General features: G+C 41.9%; 1 pseudogene; it reads right to left on the bottom strand.

Annotated features, from left to right (window-relative positions):
* Positions 1 to 24,991, bottom strand: LOC114710277 (annotated as a pseudogene).
* Positions 24,992 to 25,543: the final 552 nt, after the last annotated feature.

The raw sequence follows: 25,543 nt of genomic DNA, 5'->3' as shown, positions 1-25,543 counted from the left end.
GGGAAAGGAATAATATGTATTTAAACTTTTACATCCTATTTTTGTGTGCCTCTAGAGGGGTACTACACTGTAAAGAGGCTGTGACCTCAGTGTTCTGGAAAACCACTGCTCAAGCCACACAACTCCCCCTCCAAGCTGCCATCCATTACTACCAAGGCAGCCTTTTCTTTGTCTGGAGTTTGTAAATGATCTGATTGCCATCATTCCAGGCATACAGCTGCTTATCTCTAGGGTTGTAATGGATCATGGAGTGACTTCTAGGCCTCCTGGGGAAGAACAAATTGGGGCAGATGCTCTTCTCTAACAGTGCCCAGTGGATCATAGACACAGGTGATACGATGAGGCCCTGGCCACCGGAACTGTAGACCACATAGAGGACCCACATAGGAGAATGAAGCTTCAGCATCCTGGCTTCCTACACGGTGTGTCCCATGAATGCTCTACCCCAAAGTGTCTGGCTCAATTTTCGTGAGAACAAATGACCTTGGATACCCGGTCCTGAGTGGATGGCCCAGAGCCATGTTCATCCACAGCAAGGTCAATGTAAGTGGATAGGGAGTGTTGATAGATGGGTGCTCGGCCTGCCCTCCTGGGAGAAGCATCCGATCCTCCACAGTCTTCTTCTGCAGATTGTATTTAATTATCTCATTAGAAGTTCCTTGATTGTGAAAAAATAGAAAGCTTTTGTAGATCACTTGCCCTGATCCCTGCCAGGAAAGTGGTAAGATTAGCTTCCGGGGGCCAGGTTTGCTGCTATCTTCCATGAATGCCCGCAAGTTTGCAAATTCCAAAACTGTGTTGTGTCTAGATCCAATTAATAAATACACTTTTGCAGAGTTACCACCAGCATCTTTCATCCAAGAGCCATCTGGGTCCATGGTCTTCTTCACTATTTTCAGAGACTTTATACTCATCAGCATGTTGTCACAGCCTAGCCAGACAGGAGAAAAAGAACAGATTATTCACAAACACGAGCTGTCTTCTTTCTAGAAGACTTACCACACCCAAAGAACACTGCTTCCCTTCAGATCTAATACCAGTAGAGAATGTTCTCTCATCTCTGCTATGATACCATGGTCTATGACAGAAGAGTTTCACTCAGAAAATCCTAGAGCAAAAATGGAACACAGACCTGAACTACTCTTTCGAAGAAATAAACACAGTTAGACATGAACTTTCTCCATTACCTGTCCCTTAATTGTAGAATTTTCTTAGAAGAAGCTGTGTTCTTTCTCCTTTCCATGAGTAATATAATCACTGTATTTTGACCACATTCTATCCTAGCTTCTAGATGGCTCAATCATCTCATAATTTGTAATTTTTTTCTTCATAAACTAGCCCCTTAGTCTTAACTTATATTTATCTTGCTTATTACTATTTTAAATCTCATGATGAGGCATGGTGTGTATGCTCAGCACTCTGGAGGCAGAGGCAGGCAGCTCTCTGTGTCTCTGAGACCAACTTAATCTATATAGCAGTTCCAGGCCAGCCAGGGCTACATAGTAAGATCCTGTCTTAATAATAAATAAATATCTACAACTAGTTAACCTCTGGATACTATGTTATCTTTCCCACCATGTCATCCTCAGCTTCTCCTACAGAACAGTCTACATTTTTCCTACTTACTTTCTCACCTCCCACTCTCACTGTACAACACACTCTGTTCTTGATAATGCTACCAGGGAGCTCCTAAAGGAAAATTCCTGCCACTCTTTTATGTGGGTCTGTTACTTCATCTTCTGTAGTATGACAGCACTGATCAGTTCCTCCTCCTTGACGATGCCTTCTCCCCCATCTCTGTTTCTGTGTGGTTCTCCAGTTTCTCCTCTGACAGTGTGGCAGAGATCATGATCTGTGCTCCTTCAGTTCTATTGCAGTTCACTCTTTCTCATTGCACGTGAAACTACATTTCATAGTCTCCTTTGTGGTTAAGCTGCATGCACTTGTTTTTCTCTGGTGGGATATAGACAGGAGTGGTATAAGCTTCTTCCACCTGGCCTTTAAGTGTGTCATCTTCCAGATGACCTTAGCCCCTTGGAATCATCATTGTGACCACGTTCAAGAGGTTGGCACTACTAGTCATTTCAGGAAAAGTAGATCATTAGTTCTAATTTGGGACTTTTTGGTAGATCTCTATAAATCTGGCCAAGAACCCATTGTTAGGGATCTCACAGACCACAGGGGTAAGTCAATTATTATTTTGCTAAATGGGTATAGATTCAAACTTCTCTCCAAACTGATATCTCTATACCCAACCATTAGTGCATCTCTCAGGCATCACCAGAGTAGTTTCTTAGTGCAGCAGAAGACAGTGAATTTACAACTTGTCAGTGTGCAGAACGAAAGTATCTGGAGAGTGCTCAGCCACGAATGATACATCTATATTATACTCCCTCCCCTCAAGGCTCAGGACCACACAGAAGATGGTCCAGAAAGATTATAAGAGCCAGGGCTCAGGGAAGACTGGAAGGAAACCTTATCATCAGGACTAAACAAGACTACTGCACTCACTCTATCTGCATAAGATCAATCCAATCAGTATTCCAGCTGTGGTGTGTGTGTGGCAGGGGGCTAATGCTTGGGGTCATGAGCTACATCCCTAGCTAGAGAGCTATTGATTGTTGATGGTATCTAGGAGAGAGAATGCCAATTTTCTTTATGGGTGTGGTTCCTGGTAGGTCATTCATGCTCCAGTGATGGCCTCATATCCATGAGCACATGGGCAGTACAAAATGGACTTGGTGGGTTATAATGATTTTATTAAAGGACATGAGGAGGTAGGTAGGGAGTGGGTCTTGGATTGAGCTGAGGAGTTTGGAGGAGTAGGAGTGAAAATAATAAAAATACATTGCATGCATGCATATATGAAATTATCAAATAATTAATTAATTTATTATATTTAAATGTTTTTTTTGCAAAATTCAATAAAAATAGTCAGCTATATATCTTACCACCTACTCTTCTCCTGAAAACCATGAGTCATAATTTTTTGCCTAGATCACTACAAATGTTATATGATTTGTCTCCCTGATTTTACTCTTGCTTGCTCATCTACATGTCAAGTATACTTTCCACGGAGTCAGAGGGATCAGACATGTTAAACATTTTCTCCCTCTCCATCATACACAAGATAACATCCTAATTCCCTACCAAGGCTTATAAGACTGTGCAATGTGGCCCTTGTTTATCATTGATGAGCCATCCTCTGTGTATCACTGTGTTCTAATTACATAGTTTCTTTATGTTCTGTGAGCATGCCAAATTTCTTTTCTTTTCTTTTCTTTCTTTCTTTCTTTTTTTTTTGCCTCAGGAATCTTGCACTTAGAATCCTTCTACCTGGAACATTCTTTCTCTTGAACTTTGTACAATGGATTGGATCCCATTCGTTCTTCAAGTAACCTACCCCCCTGCATACCTTCAATTCACTATGTAGCACAGAATGGCTTCAAACTCACAAGTGGATTTCATGCCTGCACTACCATACCTGGCCAAGTCTTATTTCCAATATCATCTCCTTAATGGGCTTTTTCTTTCCTTGAGATCACTCAGTACACTGTTAACTGTTTTATCTGTTTCTTTACTAGCTTATTATCCACCTCCCTCACAAGACTCTCCAAAAACAGGGCTTCACCTTCATGTTTAGTATTGTACCCAAATACTTAATTCAATGCTTTGAGGATTCAGTAAATGGCAGTTGAGTGAAGAAAATAAAAATCTCAGATGTTTTGCTGGGATCTAAACAGACTAGCACTTTCTAGGTTCTGACTGCAAACCCATCTTAAGTAAATAATCATTCATAAAGCACTTCAAAGCTTTTAAGATACTTTAAAATCCATTATTTCATTAAAAAATGGACCCCACATTTTCTGAAGAAAACACATGAAATGGAGAACAGGCTTACCTGGACAGAGCCAAGTCCCAGGAAGTCAGTTCTTTAGGTAGAGAGACAGTGGTCTCACCTGGCTCATACTGTGCCGGAGGCCAGATTTGGAGGAGAACTGCCAAAGTCTCAACTACCAGGAGCTGCCATGTCCTCCTAACATGCTCCAGCAGCATGATGGTTTGCTTTCATGTGTCAACATTGTTGTGGGTGACCTGACTATAAGAAGCTAGACCCTAGAAAAGGCATCCAGGGACTTTAAACATCTCAGGAGCACATGTACATCCTGCTGTATTGAGTGAGCTATTGCAGGATGAGGGAATGTGTGGAAGAAGTGGAACAGCCACCCTGATTCCCAGGGTGCCATCTCTACTCTAACACAGCAGAACCTGGCTGAGCTGAAGCCACTGCTCGCTCTTCCCTGATCCTATGCTGATCACCTAGGAGAAGTGGGTGAGACTTCAAGCTCTTAAATAAACATAGAATGATTGTACAGGGGGTAGGGATGAAGGTCCATGGGTTCCTAAAGATTCCCATATGATATTCCATGTTAAAGAACAAGTCCAACCTGGGCGGTGGTGGCGCACGCCATTAATCCCAGCACTTGGGAGGCAGAGCCAGGTGGATCTCTGTGAGTTCGAGGCCAGCCTGGGCTGCAGAGTGAGTTCCAGGGAAGGCACAAAGCTACACAGAGAAACCCTGTCTTGAAAAACCAAAAAACAAAACAAAAAACAAAACAAAAAAAAGAACAAGTCCTTATTAAATATCTTCCAAATACGTAGAATCCATTTGGTATTGTACTGCATAACTTTATAATAATTTATGTGATTCTCATAATAAGTAGCCATGACATATATTTTAATCACTAGTTAACAAGTGGAGAAAGTTAAGGCATGCATTAGTTTCTTGGAAAGGTCACACAGCTAGCCAGAGGTGAAGGGGTCTTCTGAACTCAGAGGTAGGAGCCAGGACACTCCCAGCCAGCCTCAGCTGCAGGGTAGTGTGTGTGGTAGGTAGGAAGGGTTGGGAGCCATGTGTACTGGTGTGCCTAGAGAAAGACCAGTGGAGTGACAGGACATCTACTTCCCGCAGGTGGTCCCCACAGTGCCTGTCCTTCCTGCCAGGGAAGAATAGACTTGAAGCTAAGCTATGTAAGGACTGTGTCTTAGAATGAGGAACATGTATTTATTGTCTATAAGAAAACATTCTTGTGGGTTGCCTGCTTTGTGACATCCAGGCCTGGGCTGCTACCAAGGGCCATGTCTGTGGCTCTTGTTACCATTGAAGGCCATACAGATGCCCAGGGTCTATGTGGACACCTGAGGCCATGTTGGTGTCTGAGGGGCTGCCGCCAGAGGGCATACAGATCTGAGTGACTTGTGATGCCACCCAGAGCCACGGTGAAGTCTGGGCTGGAGCTGCAGTCGAGGGCCATGTCTGGGTCTATGGCCATACCACCGCCAGGGTCTGTGGCTCCTGTTACCATTGAAGATCATGTGGATGCCTGGGGGCTGGGTGCCACTTGAGTCCATGTTGGTTTTTTTTGGTTTTTTTTTGTTGTTGTTGTTTTGTTTTTTTTTTTTTTTTTTGGTTTTTCGAGACAGGGTTTCTCTGTGTAGCTTTGTGCCTTTCCTAGAACTCACTCTGTAGCCCAGGCTGGCCTCGAACTCAGAGAGCTCCGCCTGCCTCTGCCTCCCAAGTGCTGGGATTACAGGTGTGCGCCACCACCACCCGGCTGAGTCCATGTTCTTGTTCGAGATCCTTGCTGCCCCCAGGGCCTTGCTGATCTGAGTAACCTGTGCTACCACTAGGGCCATGGTGACAAATGGGCCCAAGCTACTGACGAAGGCCATGTCTGGGTCCCTGATCCTGCTGCAGCAGGGGTCTGTGTTGATGTCCATTGCCCCTGTTACCACAGGGGTTGAAATCCAAAGGCCATGCTGGGCTTTTCCTGCCCCTCATAGGAGAGCTGTCCCCACAACTCAGGAGAGCTGGGTCCACCCTTAAGCACAGTTGTGGGAGAAAAGGCTCTGTTCCTTGCCTGAGGGCGATGGTCCCAGAGGCCAGACTGACCAACTCAGCTACCACCCAGGCACACATCCAGGGCTTTGAGTTGGTCCACCCCAACATCCACCCCATCTATGATGTGCTGGAGTGCCTAAAGAGACTGGTTCGGTGGAACCACAGCCACGGGACCTCCATGACTAGGGGCAACAGCAGGTTATCTGAGAGGAGTTTTGATGAGGGTCCAGTAGTGATGGTGTATCAGAAGCCAGAGGCCTTGAACCAGACCAATGATTCATTACACAATGAATATGTGCAAGTAAAGCTGTTTGTATAAAATGGTTTACTATGCAACACATCGCAGCTCTTAGTGCCACTAAGATGAATGAAGAGGTAATGGAGAGACAAGACAGACAGAGGAGCAGAGGTGGGTTTTTTGTTGTGGTGGTTTGATGGTTTTTGTTTTGCTTTTATTATTGTTTTTGTTTTAATTAATATTTTTATTTTATTTTATCATTTTTTAAATTTTTTCCTTTGAAGAGATGCTACAAGGGTGAAGGGCAGATACGGAGGGACTGGGAGGTGAGTGGGATTGGGGTGCATGATGTGAAATTCCCGAAGAATCAATAAAAATTTACATTCAAAGAAAAGAAAAAAGAAAACATCCTTTTATAACACATAAGAGCAGGGATTAGGGATGTGGGTATGTAGGTAGGGTACCTGCCTAGTACACATGAAGCCCTAGGTTGGATCCCCAGTACTGCACAAAATTGGGCATAGTAGCCTGTAATACTAGAGGTAGAATCAGGAAAATTAGTTCAAAATCATCTTGAGCTCTACAGCAATTTGGATGCCAGTCTGGACTACATGAGACCCTAGCTCCAAAAATGCAAATAAAATAAAAAACAGAAGAGAAGGTGTTATGGAGGGGCAGGCTTATAATCCCAGCACTTGGGAGGCAGACCCAGGAAGGTTACAAGTTTGAAGCCAGCTTGGCCTACATAGTAAATTAGAGGCCCATCTGTGCTACATTATGAGTCCCAGAATAGCCTGTGTTATATAATGAACATATATATATGATGGAGCTTGGGACTGGGTATTGGAGACTTGGGGGCTCTGGAATCCAGTCTTTGAACTTCCTTTTGTCAATCCAGCCTTTGTTGTGCCAGCCCTAAAGCTATGAGTTTAGGATAGGTGTGCTCTATCTTTTTATCAGGGATAATCTTCTAAAGTTGTCTAAGTTTCTCTAGAAATTAGTGAGCAGACATTTCCAGTGTCCCAGTAAAAGAATAAATTAAAATTTCCTGCTGTGTTTCTTTTGGGGACAGATACTTAACAGGAGGAAAGAGTTAAGGAAAGATTGGAAATAATAAATTAAAAAAAAAAACTTGAGTCCAACTAAGATGCAAATTACTCAACAGAGAAAATGTTATGTAAAGTTTCCATGTACAAACCAAGACATTGAAATGTGTGGTTCCCCCACAGGCAAAATTTCAGACAAGCTATTAGTGTAGAATTTAGCCTAAGGCCTCTCAAGGAATTCATATACAAATATCACTTATTTGAATCTCTTAAAATACTTTCCTTCTTATTAATAACACTTGCTGGACCTATAAGACTTATTCCTCCACTGTGACTCAATCTGATTATTAGAGACTTTGGTTCATCTCTGGTAGAAAAGTGGCTGGGGGTGGGGACTAGGGGGTGGGGTGATGGACACAGGGAAGTTAGGCACTGGGTTTATAAGTGTAGTACAGATTCAAGATACCAAAGAGTGGCAGGCAGGGATTCAAGGGGCAGTTAGAAAGAGAGGAACTGATTAGTTAGATTGGGGTAGCCAGGTGATGATGATAAACCAGGACTCAAGAAGGGAGACAGATACATGAGACACTGGCAGGAAAAGACTAGTAAGTTTCCTTGGTAAGAGTCCATTAAAAAGAAAATTCTTCTAAAGTCATGAGCATTTTCCACCACATTATGAAATTTTGTTATAAATCTTCACTTTTTAATGCCTTACTCTTGCCCCAGTTAATGAATGGTTCCATCTGTGTAGCCCTCTTTCAGGATGGGTAATATGGTAGTTTGATTGAGAATGGCCCCATCAGGCTCACATGTTTGAGTATTTGGTCCCCAGTTGGTGGAACTGCTTGGGAAGAATTAGGAGATGTGCTCTTGCTGGAGGAGCTGTGTCACTAGGCTTTGAGGTTTCAAGAGCCCGTGCCATTCCCAGTTAGCTAGCTCGCTCTCTCTCTCTCTCTCTCTCTCTCTCTCTCTCCCTCTCTCTCTCTCTCTCTCTCTCTCTCTCTCTCTCTCTCTCTCTCTCTCTCCTCCTGTTTGTGGATCAGATGTGATCTTTCAGCTACTGCTATAGTCCTGCCTGCCATGCTACCCACCATGATGGTAATTAACTCACCTTCTAAAACTATAAATGCCAATAAACTTTTTCTTCTAAAGCAGTGGTTCTCAACCTTCCTAATGCTGCCACCCTTTAATACAGTTCCTCATGTTGTACAGACCCCAACCACAAACTTATTTCATTGCTACATCATAATTGTAATTTTGCTACTGTTATGAATGGTAATGTAAATATCTGATATGCAGGATATCTGACCTGTGACCCCTGTGAAAGGGTCATTCAACCCCCCAAAGGTTGAGAACCACTATTCTATAGGTTGCTGTGGCCATAGTGTCCGTTGGCAGCAATAGAAAAGTGCTAAGGCAGGCATTACACTGGACTAGATAGTTCCTTGCAAGGAGTCTCCTCCTCCTCCAACACCTCCTCTTATTCCTTGTCCACCTTTTCTTCTTTCTCTTTCTGTTTCTCACCTTCTTCTTCCTTTTTTCCTCCCCCAGTGCCTAGGACACAATATGTACCCATCTCACTATCCAGACTCTTTCTGCTTATGCTCGACACTCAGGAACTAGTGTAAACAGTTAGTTTCAGATAGTGCAGTTGTTTGTCACTGCCCAAACTTGTGATCTCAATTTCTACTCTGCTAATTTAGAAAGCAAATAGATTAGCAAGGGCTATCTCACTGTCTGGGTGCTTCAGTGGATGGATGGCAGGAAAACAGAAACGCTGCCTTGTATGGGATGTTCCTTAGTGATCCACACCGATTTAGTGTTGCTAGAGAGCTATGTATCTTATATTAGGGCTTAATCAGGGCCTAGCATACAATAACATTGTACATGTTGATCTTGATGACCACACAGAACCTCTCATTAAACATTTACTGCAGGCATTTCTAGGTTCCTCCATTTTCAGTTGCTAAATTTAGAATATTCTAAGGTACCTAGAACCAAGCCTAGTCAGCTGTATTGGTGATTAGCAATAGCATATGAGGAAGGAAACAGATTTTATTTAGGTGTATGTCATTCACCAGCAACAAGCAGAGAACACCAGGAGAATTTCTGAATGCCAGGAAGATGTCTAAGCTTTGAGTGAGAGTCCAGCCAGCTTCTACCTTGGGGTTCCTATAGCTGTACCCCAACATGGGCAAACTTTCTTCTGACACAGTATTCTAAAAGAAGCCATCTCTCCATAACCTCCTTGTCATAATAGATTTTCTTCCCTTGAGTGTCTGTTATGTTTTTATGATACATTACATACTCATCTGCAGATTTATTTGTTGTCATAGTCCCTTCAGTAAACAGGAAATGTGGTGAGATTCAAGACTTTGTCATGTCTGTTTCATTCATTACTTTGTGTTCTCCCTAGAAGAACATCTGGTACATACTACAGCCTCACTAACTTAATTATGAATGTGGCAAAGTCAGTATCTGTAACCAAATTCAGCATGCCCTCTTTGGAGCGTTGAATAAGTTTTAAGATGGCAAAGGAGTTTCTGTGACTGAATGAGAACTGCTGCTCAAGAGCATTGCGGCTAGAAAATATTCATGTGAGGCAAAGCAGGGGATTGGCCTATCATCTGGGGGGATTTCTGATCTGAGACAACTGCCACTTTACATCAGGTACCTGCCTATTGCAACATCTCAAGCATTCCAAGGTTATAATGGTGAACTCCTTGATTGGATCTGTTTCTCATTTGTAAGCCCGTTTTCAATGTTTTGATTTAAAATCCTTTTAGGATATATTTACTCTATGTGTATGGGTGTTTTGCCTGTAAGTGTATATATGCACCGCATGTATGTCTTTGGAGGTCAAAAGAAGACATGGGATCCTCTGAAACTGGAGGTTACAGATGAATATGAGCCATCCTGTGGGTGCTGGAAACCAAGTCTGGGTCCTCTCCATGAGAAACAAGTGCTCTTAACTGCTGAGCCATCTCTCTAGCCCACGTCTGTTCATTTTTAAACAAGTTTCCTGGTAAACTAAAAAAGGGTAGACATGTACTCCATTTTTAGCTGTGACACTGCCATTCTCTTACATTTTTGGATAGAAAACAAAGTCATCTACAGTCCTATAAAAGAAATGTCACTTTCTCCTCTCCTCTCCATCTTGTCTCAATGTGTGGTCATCTAAGACATACTCATCTGAATCTGAACTCTAGTAGCATTCTTGCTGGTTCTGTTTCATTTCCTCAAACCCGTCAACCAACAGATTCTGTTCTCAGATATATGTTTGCATAACTAAAAACTGATCTTGATGGCTCCCTGCTTCTGTGAGCATCAAGACCAAAACCACAATATGGGATGCAACTAGAGTTTCTAGAGGAAGTATGCACACTGGAGCCAGAATTGAAATTTGCTTTGGCCAAAAGAATGTGATGAAAATGGTGGGACAGTGGTGGCACACACCTTTAATCCCAGCACATTCAGGAGGCAGAGGCAGGCAGATCTCTGAGTTTAAGGCCAGCCTGATCCATATAGCAAGTTCCAGGAAAGCCAAGGATACACAGAGAAACCCTGCCTCAAAAACAAACAAACAAAAAACACAAAAACAAAACAACAACAAAAAACCAACCACCACCACCAAGAATGTGGTAAAAGTGACCAAGCTAAGTCCCCTTCTGTCTTCTCTCTGAGACATCTGCATTCATCATAAGAATGAGCCTCCAGGAGAGCCAGATGGCATGTGGAGGACAACCAAGTCATCTCAAAAGAGGTCCTCCTCAACAAGTCATTCCTCATCAACATGTCAAGAATGGGGGATGTTCAGGCGGTCAGTCCTGGCCCAGATCAATAGAATGTCCTCCCACCATGCAGACTACTGAGAAATAGGAATTGGGTGTTGCTTTAACCCAAATTTTGGAGTGGTTTGGAGTTAAGTTAATGTGGCAACAGATAGCTGATATGGAATGAAGGTGTTCAGGAAGGAAGCTTCATGTCTGGGGTGGTATGGACCCCTGGGTAAAGCAGGAATGTGGGGGAAGATTCTCTAAGCCACAATGTTTTTATCTGAAAAAATTAAAAAAAGTTATGATAGTATCTATAGAATAATAGTAACTAAAGAATGAGCACTGGACAACAGAAAAAAATGGCTTAGTGTGATCCCAAGCAAACAGTTGCCTCCAGTTTCTAATAAAGTACTTCAGGTCTGAGCATACTGATCTCACATTCATCCTAGGCACTGTGATAGATGTTGGAAAAACAGCATTTGAAATGTGGGCATGCATGGATTATGCATTATGTTTTTAAAATAGCAGGTAAAATAAATAGCATAGAACATCAGGGATGGGTGGAAACAAAGCTGAGAAATACTAAACATTGCTGTGTTTGATTGCTGGCTTCTCATCTACCTTTACAATTAAGGAAAACAAAATAAATATAGTTTCAACAGTATTTGTAGTTTTTATTTCATCATCAGGTATTCCTTTGTAGAGAAAAATTAAGTATTTAAATAAAGCTATGGTAAGACAGAGCTATACAGGGCATTTTTGTTTGTCCTGGGGTTTGCAGTTGCCATTGGGAGAAAATGATGTTATTGGAATTCTAGTAAGATGATCATGGTGGCTGTACAAGTCAGAGTACTGGGGCAGGAGTAGATGGGGCAGCGAGGTGAGTGTTGGGGATGGGAGATGCTTGTGATCGTGGGGAGAGAAAAACAGAGCAGTACAGGTAGAATGAAGGCATTTGAGAAATAATGGGAAGAAAGCACTCTACTGAACTGATGAGAGGTCAATCGAGGGCCACAGAAGTGAGAAGGCGGCAAAGCAAGGATATTTTCTTGCTTAAAAGTCAGTGAAGAGGACCTGGAGTGGTAGCTGAGTTGGTAGAGTGCTTAGTAGCATGCACTAACTCAAGCACTGCATAAAACCAGACATGGTGATGCATGCCTGTCATCCCAGCAATCCACAGATAGATAGAGGTAGGAGGATTAGACATTCAAGGTCATCCTCAGACATGCAGTGAGCTCAAGATCATCCTAGGCTACATAAATAAGACCCTGTCTCAAAAAATAAAATAGTAAATTAAGAAAAAACAGGGAAATAAGTTGATTTTTCTTAACCAGGATGTAAGTAAATCAATCTTTTGTGAGATGGAATCATAGTCTTCATACTGTGACCCATATTGAGATCAGAAACTTCTAGCATGAACATCTACTCTTAGAGCAGAATGCTCTCAATTTATATCTCTCTGTGATCACCCTTGACATTGCTTTGCTGGCTTAGTCTTTACCTTCTATATGCTCCCAACCTCTCCTGTTGCTAGGCTGTTCTGTACCCTGTGTCCAGAGTGACCTTTCCCAATCCTCTGTCTGAGCTGTGGCACTCCCATACTTATCATTGCTCAGCTCAGCAGTGGGATGATGGGAGGGGCTGGCATGTGTGCAAATCAGGGTTGGTTTGAATGTCATCCTGGACATTTCTTTAGTTGTGTGAGTTTGGGCAAATTGTTCTCCCACAGTCTTGTTCTCCTGATATATAAAATGAGGTGGTAGCGTAATGGTTATACCTAACTGGTGGGGTTGTTGTCAATGACATGACAATTGTCATTAAGGTACACACATCACTTGGAGACGACCTAAAATGTATTATCAATAAATATTAGCTACCATTCTCATTCCTCCCATTTGCCCAGCTGGCAAATGGAAGATTGTTTAGCATGGGGAGCTCAGCTCAGCACTCCTTTGGATCCCCCCACTCCCACTCTCCACAGCATCCTGCTCTGACTGCGTTCTAGAAAATGATTTGCTCCACATAGCCCACCAAGCATCTACCACTGTGCTGCTGCATGTGGCTGCATTTGCTGAGGATGCTCTTAACTCCAGTCTCCAGCTAAGGAGCTCTTTTCTATGATTAAAACTGAGCCTGAGGTTACTGTCTAGTTTTATAGTCCCATCACTCCTAGCATCAAGGCAACCTTGACCCTATGACCTAACATGTTTCTGTGACACCTCATACATGGTTCCATCAGAGCAGTCCTCACTCTGGACTGTTTCCTCTGTGTCTAGATTGCTTCTTTACTATAAGTAGTTTTGAGAACAAAAATCACAGCCAGTGTTCCATCTCTAATGCTAGTACAAGTCTAAAATGTATCTGGAATTTAGTCAGACATTTGCTGAACCTATGAACAAATGAGTGAGAGAGAATGAATGAATGTTCATACCAATTGGAACCAAAAGCTACCAGATGGCATGTTTTGGAACTTTTGGTCATATCCACAGTACCTAGAAATAGCCTCACAAGAAACAGGATTTTTAGATGAATGAACAAAAGAAATTCTATGTATATAGACTTTTCTGAACTTGTGGGCATTCACTATCTAGGGAATATACAGGAGCAGCTAAACTGTGTTGCTGGCCTTGAGAATGCAGCAAAACTGAGTTGTTGCACACATGCACACACAAGCACCCTTATGATCTCCTACATTTCTGCCGGCAGACAGGCCTTGAGTCTCCTCCTATGTAGTTAACACATCTGTTACAAATTAGTTGTTGTTCTCTTAATGTTTTGCTCTACTCATCGAGAACCAATGGACCTTGAGAGTTGCCTCACAGACATGCTTTCTTTAGTTTTCAGTGAGTGAGGTGTTTGTTTAGTTATTTGTTTTGTTTGTAGTGGGTTTGAATATAGGCATGCAGCTGTCGACTTGAATGTATTCCAGAGGCATTCAGATATTCAGCAGACTTCTTGGAAACATGATCTAACAAAAGATATGCGTTATCTAACAGCAGCAGGGTGAAGGTTACATGAGGTCACTCCCATGCTTCCTTGCAATAAAAGGAGCTGGACTGGAGAAGGAAAATAAAATCTGTCATAATGGCTTGTTTTGACTGCCCTGAGAATTCTTCTTCAAAAGCTACTTAGAAGTTAAAAGGAGGTCAATACTTTTATCCACTCAAGAATGCAGCCTGTGGACTCTCAAAGGCTTCAGCTGGATAAATTCTCAATCTACGTGCCAGTGGTGCTGTGTGATAAACTGGCAATTACAACGAACAAAGTTTCATTTTAACAATGGTCTTAGCACCAAACATTGGAAATGACTTTAAAATCTGTCACTCGCTTCTATTATAAACCATATATGTGTGGGAAAGGGATGGGGATACAAAGTGGGGGAGTTAAGAGTCTAAGAATTTCACTTAATCTCAACATTCCTCAGACTGGGGACCCATATTGACCTCATCTGTGAAAACACCTCAAAATAAAGGCTGAAGACTTTAGAACAGCTCGATGGAGAATGGTTTAGCAAACAGTCATCTTGGCTGTTCCTCAGGACATGCCTCTTAGTCGTTGCCTGAGAAATATCTGAAAGAAGATGATCATTCTATCATGCATTAGAATTTACTTGTATCTTGAGGTACAAAATGGAATTTTCTAAAGTGCCTGTACTGTCCATTCTCTAAAGCTTTCCCAAAGAAATGTTCTGAGACAGAAAGTCTGAAGGAAACCCTATAGCCTGAGCCCTCTCTGACCCATGATCCCAAGGGGTTTGCTTGCAGAAGGTGCTGACTTCAGAGTTTAGGATTTTAGTGAAAGCTGTTCCACTGGCATAGTCCTTGTAGCCCAAGGAGATGGGAATAGTGGGATCTTCTAGAAAGACAAGTTCGGATAATTAGTAGCAAACTAAGACATGGTGGTAGGTGGAATTCCCAAATGGTCCCTGTGATGGCTAACTGTGACAGTCAACTTGATGGGATTTAGAATCAAAACAGAAGGCTGGAGAGATGGCTCAGACGTTAAGAGCACTGGCTGCTCAAGCAGAGGATCCAAGTTCTATTCCCAACCAACCCAGTGTTGCTGCATTCTCAAGGCCAGCAACACAGGACCTATTTGTACATCCACATGGAAGCTCACAGTCATCTGGAAACTCCAGTTCTGGGGGATCTGGCTGCCTTCTGACTTCCTCAGCATCAGGTGGTACACATTCATGCATGCAAGGGAAGTACTCGTATACTTAAAATAAATAAACAGTAAAATAAAATAAATAGAATTGAAATGGAGACAAATTTCTAGGTATGTCTGTAAGAACATTTCTAGATTGAGATCACTGAAATGGGAAGACTCACCCTTAAGAGGGCAGTACCATTCCATTGGCTGGGGTCCTGGACCGTATAAAAAGGAGAAAGCAACCACCAGGTGATATAGTTCAGGGGTAGAGTGATGAGATCCTAGGTTCAATCTAGCACTCCAAGAGATGGGAAGAGAGAGAAAGAGGAAAGGCAGTGGTAGAGAGAGAGATTGATTGATGATTGATTCGCTGCTCTCTACTTTCTGACTGATGACATAATATAACCAGCTACCTGCTGCTTCAGTCTTTGCCGTGATGGACGGTATCCCTGGAACTATAAAATAAACCCTTTCTTCCTAAAGTGGCTTTTGTCAGGTATTTTGTGGCAGCTGTGAGTCATATAACTAATGCAGCTCCCAAGATCCCTGTCCTGTACAGACTTCACATAACTAACTCTGTCCCTGGAGCATGGACAGGGCCTGGGCATATGAGAGGGTGTACACTGTGATCACATGGCACTTTAAGACAAATATTCAGGGATGCTGTCATTAATAAGGGTCCAAATCAGTTGACTCTGATTAATCAAAAGGATAATAATGATAGAGAGACTTGATGTGATCAGATAAAGAACTTCTTAAAAGAGGTGTGGAGCACCTCTTGAAGAAAAAAATTGTCTTTTCAGTGCCATACTGTGAGCCGCCTACAGAACCAGAGCCTCAGGAAGCCCATGGCCTTGGTCATACAGTTAGAAGAAGTCATGTGTGAACTCTGTAATAATGGACTCATATTGTTTTCAGCTGCTGAATTTATGATGATCTGTTCTACAGAGTTAGAAAACTGATCTGGCACTGTATCTACCAGAAGAGTCAAGCAAAAACCACCACCACCACCACTACCACCACCACCACAATAAAATAAGGTCAAGCACATTATAAAATATGTGCAGGACAGGGGACTAAGCTAGCATTCTAAGTCTAGCTTTTTCTGAAAATAATATATCATATGCTGGTTAGTTTCTGTCAACTTGACACAAATTACAGTTACCAGAGAAGAGGGACCCTCTGTTGAGTGATCAACTCCTTTTGATTGGCCCATGGGCCAGTCAATGGGGGCATTTTTTGATTGATGGTTGATGTAGGAGGGCCCAGCCCACTGTGGGTGGTGCCACCCCTGGCCAGGTGGTCTTGGGCTGTATAAGAAAGCAGACTAATCAAGCCATGAGGAAAAAGACAGTAAGTAGTGTTCCTCTATGATTCCTGCCTCTGCTCCTACTTGAGTTCCTGCCCTGACTTATCTTAGTAGTTGACTTAATCGGGATGTGTAAGCCAAATAAACTCTTTCCTCCCAACCTTGCTTTTGGTTAGTGTTTTTTTTTTTTTTTTTTTTTTTTTTTTTATCACAGCAATAGAATAGCAGACCAGAACAGGCCAGGTCAGGAGACCACTAATCACATGGCTGTGATTGTATTTAGAGTCACATGTCCTTTATCTGTTCTTCAGAGTCTCTACCACCCATTTCTCTTCTAGGAATAATTTCTGTGGCCTTCTTCCTCTATGCTAGGTCCCTGTTGTACACCCCATGAACACAGAGAAGATGATGCCAGGATATTTATTCATGGTCTGGTAGAAGAATAAGATGTACATAAATAAAATATGTGTGGTTAAGTGTGTTAAATGCTCACATGTTTGTATGCACATGATAATATATATTTATTTAAGTTATAACTATACATGTATACTTTGGGAGGAGCAGCAGTTGAGATTGGTTCAAGTCACTTTTCAAAAGGCTTTTTCTATATAAAAGGATTGAAGAGTAGAGTGGACATTTTTGCTGCTGCTAACAAATGGTGAAGAATTATGAAAAATACTATACAGTGAAGTAATGTAATCTATGCTGAGTTGTGCGAAGGTGTGTGTGTGACCATAATGGGGATCTAGGAAGCAAGAGAAGCAGTAAAGAAACTAGCACAGGGTGCAGACTTGTCCATCTAACAGTGAAAGACAATGAGGGTTGGCTCAATTTTAAATAGCTATCGTTGAATCTGCGCTCCAGAAGTGACAGACATGTGAGTGGCAATCTCCAGTGCCTGCAGAGTGGGACAGAGGATGGAGTTGACAAAGCATGAACTCCAGTGTCGGGAACTCCGCTGCACTCTAGCTAGAATGGGGAAGGGTTCACCTCAAGGTCTGCAGGTCTGAGAGTACCCCAGGAATAGGAAAAGCTCAGGAACACAGCTCTACCATTTGGGCTTGGTGGCCTGCCTGTGGCCCTCTGGGAAAGTTCAGGCACATTCTAGCTCAGACAATTTTAGCACTTCATTCCCCTCATCACTTCCTTACTGGAGATATGGATCAGACTCAAGTTCTGTACATGCTGGGCAATCACCCTACCACTGAGCTACATTCCCGTCCCTCTACCCTGTATGAAAAGTCCCTGTATTCACCCTGCAAGGATGATTCTAGCTTATTTCCCCTTTGTATTCTCATACTCATTGTTACTCAAAGACATGCTCTCTCAGAGGGGCAAGTTCACTGCAGGACAAGGCCAAAGCTGAAAGGATCTCTCACTTGACCAACTAGATCAACTGATTCATATGGTAGGAAAGGCACCCTGCTCTTTCTTCAGACTCAGGACTATGATGTTCTTTTTTCTATCATACTCTAAATAAGCTGTACTGGCATTCACTCCATCCACTCACTTATTTATTTACTTACTTATTTACTGACAATTATTTGTTTGAACAAAGATCCTATTTTACACCCTGCAGTGGAATGTTTAAGCTTTCATGGAGCTGGCACAGATGGAGGAGAATATGAGCAGTGAGCCAACAAATGAATGAGAAAACTTTGAAGTTTTAAGTTGTTACGGTTTGAATGTGTCTTCCTCAAAGAGCATATATTGGAGGCTTAGTCTTTAAAGTCATATGTTCATATTACTTGGAGGTAGAGCCTTTGGGAGGTAATTAGGATTAGACGATGTCATGAAAATCAAGGGTAGCATCTTTTATGATTGTATTAGTGGATCTTTAAGAAAAACACAGAACAGAACAGGGTTGGGGAGATAGTTCAGTAGAAGTGCTTGCCTTGCAAGCGTGAAGACCTGAATTTCATTCCCAGAATCTACATGAAAAATAAACAACACCCCCCCCCGCCCCGGTGTTAGGGTACATCATGCAATCCCAGTGCTGTGGAGGTAGAGGCAAGAGGATGCTTTGAACTCAATAGTCAACCAGTCTAGCTTAATAAGTAAACCCCAGGTCTCAATGAGAGACCTCATCTAAGAAACAAACAAACCCAAGATGAATAACATCTGAAGAATGCCCTAAGTTGACCTCTAGGTTCCATATGTGTACACACACAACCCTCCCTTCCTTATGCACTCACATGCACACACACACACACACACACACACACACACACACACACACACACACTAAATAAATAAAAGGGGCTTCTGAGCTAGCTTGCAATGCCTTTTGCCATGTCGTAATGCAGCAAGATGACTTTCCCCTGATGCCAAGTAGATGCCTACATCATGTTCTTAGACATGATGTTCTTAGAGGTTCCCAGCCTCTAGAAAACTTCCAATAAACTAAGTAAATTTCTATCCTTTACAAATTACCTTGTATGATTCAGTTATAGCAACAGTAAACAAATAAAGATGTAAGTGCTTGGAAAAAATTTGTCAAGTCACACATGCTTCCAAACTACTCTTGGGTTTTCTATCTTAACAGATTTCATACCAATCAGTTAATGACCTAAGTCCCAAACCTTGGAAGTATCCTGGATTCATGGCTCTCATTTATCCTATACTTTCAACTATCAGTTACCAAACCATGTGGATTTCAACTCTGAATAGCTTTCAAATCTACCAGCTCTTTTCTATCCCATAATACTTCATGCTGAGTCATTATTTGTTTAAATTACTTCAGTATTCCTGACAAGTGTCCCCTCTCCCGTCATAGTCTCTTCCTTTATATCATTTCCTTGTTTAGAATAATTGAGCAGTTTCTCTAGTCATGTTCAGTCTCCTTAGCAAAGACCACATGATATTTCATCATCTGTATCTAGTACCTGGGATAGTATATCTGTTACTATTTATCAATAATTATCAATAATTGTCAGTAAATAAATGAACAAATAAATGGATGGGTAATTATCGGCACCAGCATAGGGCTTGATTAGAACTCTTCAGCTCCATTTCTCTATAGTCTCCTGCCCTACATAGTTTTCTCTCAGCCAGATTTGCAGATAGACATGTCTTTATAGCTTGTGCTATCCCTGAAGTGTCCTTAATGTTCACTTCACTTAGAGAGACCTTCTCCGTTTATTTTTTTATTGAGACAAGGTCTCATGTAGGTTCGGCTGGCCTTAAACTTACTATGTAATTGAGGCTATCCTTAAACTGCTGATCCTGTTTCCACCTCATGCTGGAGATGGGACCCAGGGTTTCCTGCATGCTAGGCAGGTACTCTACCAACTGAGCTACATCCTCAGGTCCAAGACCCTTTTTATGACCCATAATTTCTTAAAACAATTATATTGAGAAGGTACGTAAAGCCCTAAAAACAAAGATGACCCTGATTATGTCTTATATAAACTTGCTGAAGTTCCCCAAATTTGGAATAGTCTCCCTATTTGCAGTGAAGTCTTTCCAGAATACAAAATACAGGTGTGTGTGGGGGGGGCGCTTGTTTTTCTTACTGTTTTAATAAAATGGACACATGCACAGAAAAATCTTCTCAGCTGTGATGCTTATCATTCTATGAGCTACTAGATACTATTATTGACAGCCTAGAACTGATACTGATGGGCCACAAGACTGGGGACAAATTTCTGAAAGCCACCATCCCAAATAGCACACAATAGCGATGTAATGTAGTACTCAGTCCTGAGGTTTGGTTGTCACAGTTTCTAGTTTCAAACTGTTGCTTGTTACACTGGCAGCAGGTCTCTGTTCCCAGGGCCCTTGGTGTAGCCCACACCAGCCTGCTACTCTCCCTAGAAGGATCTGGGACCACATGTCTCCATTAAACCAACGTCTACCTCTCAGACTGTAGACCTGGCCTTCCATGATGTCTTTAGAAACTCTCTGAGGAAAGAAAGCCATTTCCTTGCAGTGGGATTCTATTGGGATGTAAGACCCCTGCCAAATTGCTCACACCTGTACACACAAGAATGCCCCCCAGTTCTCACTCATCACCACTGATCACACTTCCTAACTGCACAGAGTCTTCATCTCTCCAAGTGTGTCAGGCCCAGAAGGGTGGTAGAAGAATCCCTTACTTGCGTTCAACAGAGCTCGGATCTTCTTTTCTTCTTCTGCGTCTTGAAGTACCTTTTCAGCCAGTGTCTTCTCCTCTGATTCGATGCATATGTCAGCTTCCCGGAGGTATTGCAGGTAGTCGATCTCCCGCTGGGCACGCTCCACTCTTAGTGCCAGGTTGTCGACTGCACTCTTATATTCACGTGTGTGGGTCTGACACTTCCCCAGCATGATGGAGATGTTTTTTGAGAATTCCTGGAAGTCTTGAATGTATGCCCTTGTTGTTTGGGTACATTTTTCCAGCCCTTTCTTCAGACAGGAGATAAATTACCAAAGTTACCAAATTACTGCAAATTATTTCAATTATTCACATAATACAAATAGCTATCATTCATAGAAAAAGATTATTAGAAAAGTATAATCAAAAGGAGCAAATAATCCATAATCCTAAATTCATAGGTACTACTGACATTTAGTATACTAGTTTTTAAATTTTCCAATTTAAAATGTATTTCATGATGCATATAAATATATATTTGCACATAATTTTACTAAATATCTGTTTATTTTAGCTTACTGATATATTATCATTTAAATATCATTCTTACATTTTATGATTATGTTATATTATTATATATTATCATATCATTATAGTACACACTATAATTTTATTGTGTTGATCATGTTTTTCTTATTAACAAGTGAAACTCCTATATAATTGTTGTACATGTGATATTTTGATGTAGAATGATTAAATCAAGCAAGTTAAGACATATATATTTACTTTTGAGGTAGTAAAAAATCTATTCTCTCAATATCTAGGTATGCAGTGTATTGCTATTTTCTATAGTAATGACAGGTACAATAGATCTCTTAGACATGTTCTTTCGTGTGTGTGTGTGTGTGTGTGTGTGTGTGTGTGTGTGTGTATTTGTGTGTGCATCTGTGTGTCTATGTGCATATGCAGGTGTACACGTTGAGGCCACAAAGCAATATCAGCTGCCTTTCACAATTGTTTGAACCCCTTATGCTTTGAGGCTGTGTCTTTCATTGAATCTGAAGCTCATTAACTGTCTAGCCTGCCTAGCCAGCAAGCTCCAGAGAACTACCTGGGCTCCACAGCACTGGGCTTACAGATGGACATCACCACACCTTCCTTTTCATGTGGGAGCTGGGGATCTGAACTCAGGTCCTCATGCTTAGGCAGCACACTGTACTGACTGAGTCATCTCCCTACCACCAGAACTTATTCTAATGGAAACTTTATATTCTTTGATCAGTATCTCCTTACTCCTCAGGCTTCTCTGTTTTCATGAGTTCAACTTTTTCAGATTAAATGTATACTGAAATCTTTCATTTAGTGTTTATCTTCTCATGGCTGGCTTATTTCACTCAGTAGAAGATCTTGCAAGTCCATCTACAGTGTCATATATAAGCTTCATTTCAAAGGATGAACAACAATGTATTGTGTAGATATGCATTTTCTTTACCCATATGTAACATAATTTTAATAAAATGCAAGCTTTTTATTAAGTTGAAATCCCATTGTTTGTTCTATTAAACACCTTTAAAGAAACATTTAGTTTTCCGTTTTTTCCCCACTCAATGTTAAGGAAAAAAACTATGTATTTACATTTTTATGTCCTCAGTTATTTTATTAGGCCTGATTCCCAGAAATAAGTTCCATTCCTTTATATCTGGCACAAGTTAAGGATATAGTAATACTCAATGAATACTTGGTGAATGGAAAAATACATGAATGGAAATGGGGTTGCTAGGCCACAGAGTTGGTAGTTAAAGCTCACTTGGTGACATTGACTAAGGCCCTCTTCACACATGTAAAACTTTTTACTCCAAACATAATTGTGTAGGGCACCTTCACTTGGAAGAGAAAGAGATAGAGTCATGAAAAGCAGCAGCAGCAGCAGACAGAGACAGAGATGGATACAGAGAAATAGAGAGATACAGAGACAGAAAGACAGACATTGAGAAATAGAGAGAGAGACACAGACACACACACACACACACACACACACACACACACACACGAGAGATTGAAATAGAAACAGGGAGACAATGAATATTAATAATTCTCAAGTATCTATTTTCCCTTTTCCTACTCTCCCACATGACCCTCTCAGGACAGGCCCTGCATGCCTGAGTTGTCAAGCCTCTGCCTTGACAGTGCTTGCCACCTGGGACTTGGCTTCACCTCCAGGTTAGAACCTAGTGGTCAGAAAAGGACATATTTTTATTTTCTACAGAACATATCTAAGCATCTACAGAGCATATCCGATTTTCCAAATCCACCTCCAGGGCTGTGAACGTCTTACTTTGTGCGTTATTCCCTTGTCTGTAGACAAACTCTCACAGTACAGAAGGACAATGCATACCTAGGAATTTAACTGTTGCTGAAGCCTAAGCAAATTTTTGGCATTTTAAGCAGATGAGGTTGGCAGTGTGTCCATGATGGAAGCAGAAGAGCAGTTAGAGGCCTGGGACCTGGGAATGCTTCAACCACGGCTCACTGCTCACTGGCCAATGTGAGGAAATGTGTTTAGATTGCTCTGTGGACTTACTTTACTGAGATTATAACTAGGCAGTACCATCATTTGGATTTATAGATTTTTTTTTTTTTTTAGGAAAACATAGAAAATATATATTTGAGATAAGAGTGTCCTTGAAAGAACATGCATAACATGCCAATTTAACTTGTGCAAGAGCCAGGCATTTTAAAGTGGAAGGTTATATTTGTCCCCAAGAATATGGCTAGCCTATAAAAATATGGAATTTTGTTCATTTGTTTTTGTTTTGAGATAGGGTCCTACATGGTCAAAACTGGCCTCAAACTTTCTATGTAGCCAAAGATGACTCTGAACTCCTGGGTACTTCTGCCTCCACCTCCCGAATGCTGAGATTACAGGTACATGCCAACACCTGGCTTACTCCGTGCTAGGCATTGAATCCAGGGCCAGCCCTAGTGTTAGGCTAGCACTCCACCTACTGAGCCACATTCCCAACCACAGGTCTTTGCCTGTTCTAATGAGGTGGAAGCTCAAGTGCGTCCCCTTTGTTTAACATTGCGGAAAAAAAAACTCATTTCTAAGCCTTAGTCCAGCTACGATTAAAAAGTAAAAATTCACAATGAGCTTCTGTGTATACTACCGAATTTTATAGTCACTTAACAGTTTACCATAAAAAGGGAAGAAAAAAAAGCTGGAATCAGTTAGCATCCTAATACAATAAAAGATGAAGAAAATGTGACCACAGCTGTGATTTCATACTTTGAAGACTGAACGGTTAGGTTTTAAATGTTCAACAACCTGGAAATTTACTCAGTGGACCAGGCCGTGTTCTGAGTATGGATTAATGACCCAAAGTAAAACACCTCCAATTTCTCAAAGTTGAAATCTCTTCATTAAATTTTCAGAATATCATTTGAAGTTAAGTTCTATCTCTATGTCCATTTTATAGGTGAGAAAAACTGCCAGGGCCAAGTGTAGAATGAAGCCTTGCTCAAAGTCTAGTGATAGAGTGGTCTGGACTGGAAGTGGCATCCTCAACTGCTAGGCTACGCACATCTGTAATGGAATCATAGCGATGATTCATTCTGTATCTGGAAGACATGCATCCTAGCTGACAGGAAAGTGCGGGTACAATAGAGTGACTTCCAAGAGACATTCTCCCAGTGAGGGGAACACACGTCACCTACCTCCAAGACTTGGAAGCGCTGGTAGATGTAATGTACCATAGCTGGGTCCTGGGCATGTTGTGGTGGGGGCAGAAATGCTGTGAGGAAGAGAACCAGTGAACAAGCTCTCCGAAGAGTCATCATCATCCTGTACACTCCCCAGTAGCAGAATTTCTTACACTTTGTTTCTCTAAAGAGACTTAAGGGTCCAGGTAGTGTGATCTCTGGTTCTCTGTCTGCCGCTGTGGCAATTCCTTGAAAAACAACGCTTTGCACAGCCAGAAGAACAAAGTCCGCTTGTTATTCTACCCAGTGTATGATCTCAGTTTCAAGCTGGTGATCAAGTCCAGCTGTTGGCAAGTCAGTCCCTGGAGGCCTCGCTTGCTTACTTGGTGCAGAGAGCTCCCTGGGTCCAGCATCTGCTGCTTGGACATGCACAGACCCTTTCCAGGCAAGTGGCTAGCTGCATATTGCTTGTAGATCTAGAGTGTATGAATTGGGGTGGGGGTGGGAGGTCTTTCCGCCCTTCCCCTCCCCCAGCTTTTTTGCTTTTGTTTTCCTCCTCCCTAATGGACTGTGCAGTCCAATCACAGGCCTAGCTCAACACAGGCCACCCCCTAGTTCTCAGTGTTGGAATTTCAGTTCAGTTTCTGGCAGAAATTCCAAGGATCCTTTTCCAAGAAGTTCTGTTAGGAGACCCCACCTCTTTTTCTAGACTTCCCTTGCATTCTTGTAGCTCTTAAAGGCGTAGCAAGGAAATGTGAACACTAATCTATACCATCCCACAAAAGCCAGTGTGCAGCGGAGGGGTACATTGGGCCACAGGCCTGGCTACTCAGGCTGACAGCTGAGAATTGTCAGGATTGATCTTAAAAGAAATGGCTTTCTTTTTATTTTCAGATGTATATTAAAAATTCATGTGTATGTGTATACATATGAGTGTGGGGCCCACAATGACCCATAGAAGGTACTATCAGAGATTCCCTGGAGCCGGAGTTACAATCTCTCTATGTGGCTGCTGGGAATTGAACTCCAATACTCTGCAAGAGCAGCAAGTGCTCTTAATGGCTGAGCCATCTCCTCAGCCTTGGAAGAAATTTCATAGGAGGAGAATGATTGACACAGTGGTACTTGCAGCATTGAGCCATCAGGAAATGAAATTCATTGTGAGGAAGTCCTAGAGTTTCCTCAGAATTACCTTTAGCAGCAGGCTAGAAGTCCTGCTGAAGATAAATCACACTGCGAGAGCAAAGACATAAAACCTTCCAATTTTATTTTTCCTGTTCTGCTGCTGTCTGTCTATCTTGACCTCTCTTTCCATAGGCAGACCTAGGACCCTACCTCCACGTTTT

This window comes from Peromyscus leucopus, chromosome 1, assembly GCF_004664715.2.
Source record: "Peromyscus leucopus breed LL Stock chromosome 1, UCI_PerLeu_2.1, whole genome shotgun sequence".
Lineage (NCBI taxonomy): Eukaryota > Metazoa > Chordata > Mammalia > Rodentia > Cricetidae > Peromyscus > Peromyscus leucopus.
This window is presented reverse-complemented; position numbering and strand designations above follow the sequence as displayed.